This window comes from Echinops telfairi, unplaced genomic scaffold, assembly GCF_000313985.2.
Source record: "Echinops telfairi isolate 266 unplaced genomic scaffold, ASM31398v2 ScPeMD7_16;HRSCAF=60, whole genome shotgun sequence".
NCBI lineage: Eukaryota > Metazoa > Chordata > Mammalia > Afrosoricida > Tenrecidae > Echinops > Echinops telfairi.
This window is the reverse complement of record NW_022103913.1, coordinates 6,396,632-6,398,028: the sequence shown is the minus strand read 5'-3', so window position 1 is coordinate 6,398,028 and position 1,397 is coordinate 6,396,632. Positions and strand designations below refer to the sequence as shown.

Sequence of the window (1,397 nt, the reverse complement as noted above, 5' to 3'; positions counted from 1 at the left end):
ACTGTAATTTTGCTACTGTTATGAATTGGGCGACCCCTGTGAAAGGGCTGTTCAACCCCCAAAGGAGTCGCAACCCACAGGTTGAGAACCTCTGCTCTAAAGGGTAAAATTTTAAGTAGTAATGTATTTGAGTTGAAGTGGCCACAAAGACATCAGGAGTTATCCCTCATTTGCATTAAGAGGCTTCCACACTTATTTGGAAATGTTTTTGAACCCTAATTTCTCACCTCAAAGCCTTTTGGCTATTTTGTCATGAGCCCAGCCAGCTTGAGAATAGCCCATGGAGGCTTTCCAATCTATTTCCTGATTACCTTTCAAGCTAATCAAAGGGATGAACATAGTTTGGCCTTCACTCCTCCTTGTCCATTGGGATGAGTTGGCATTCTTTGCAACACTCTCTCGATTTGAGAGCTCAAATTTGAAGACAAGGCCCATGTTAGAGACATCCCTGTGCTTGACGCTATGGATAAACACACCTGCCTTCTTTTAGTAGATTAGTGGTAACTTCCTGTCAGCTCATGGTAACGGGGAAACTCTTCTCTCTCCCCATATGGAAATCTGCCTCTTGGATGTTACAGGAAATGTTAGCTACTGAGTATTTCTCACCTTTGTGTTGAGACAGCCCCGAAGTAGAACTTGGTGTCTGCCTCTTACTGGGTTCTGCATGTGTGAAAAGGGCCACATTCCTTTACATCAAGCACAACCATGTGGAAACCTTGCATTACACTCACAAATGCAAGGGGACAGTGAGGCTACAGTTCTGTGGACAGAAAGCAAAGAGCGACCTGTACCTATTTTCTAGACTCGGGCTTTCAAAAAGGAGCCCCCAATGTTGGAACATAAGTGTGAAGTGGGACTTTGAAGAATGATCTGATGGAATCCATTTATTTTTAAATCTATACACATATGAATAAAGTCAGGCCCACAGCCAAGAACAAAAGTATACTCTTAGGTGCATTGATGAAGACTAAAAATATCCTTCTGCCACATGTAGCAAAGAAATATGTCACATTAAAAATAATAAACAAACAAAAAACACTCCTTAGCATGCAGAGTGTAGCCCTGGGCTATGTCTATTCTGCCCCATCAAATCACACACCCACCCCCTCATTCATTGTACAAAACTTGGTCAAGATTAAATACAAGAATTTAAAATCAATGTAACATTTTTGGAGGTAATGTTTTCCTGTGATCTCTGTCCATTTCCTTCTCTTTTTATCTCTGAAACGTGAAAGTGCCCCAAGCCTTGCCCCAGGGACCCCCCCACACATCAGATATTAGGGGGCAAACCTGGGTCTTCAGGTCAGCTCTAGCTTTTATTATCTTTGTAACTTGGGTGTGGGAAACTGAGGACCGGGAAGAGAGTGTATGCAGCCAAATTCTCTGCACTCCTAATT

At 42.5% G+C, this 1,397-nt stretch overlaps 1 protein-coding gene across 1 annotated transcript in view; it reads left to right on the top strand.

Moving 5' to 3' along the window:
* CLSTN2 (calsyntenin 2) overlaps positions 1-1,397 on the top strand; it is a 444,992-nt gene that overhangs the window by 354,665 nt on the left and 88,930 nt on the right. The window lies entirely within an intron of this gene.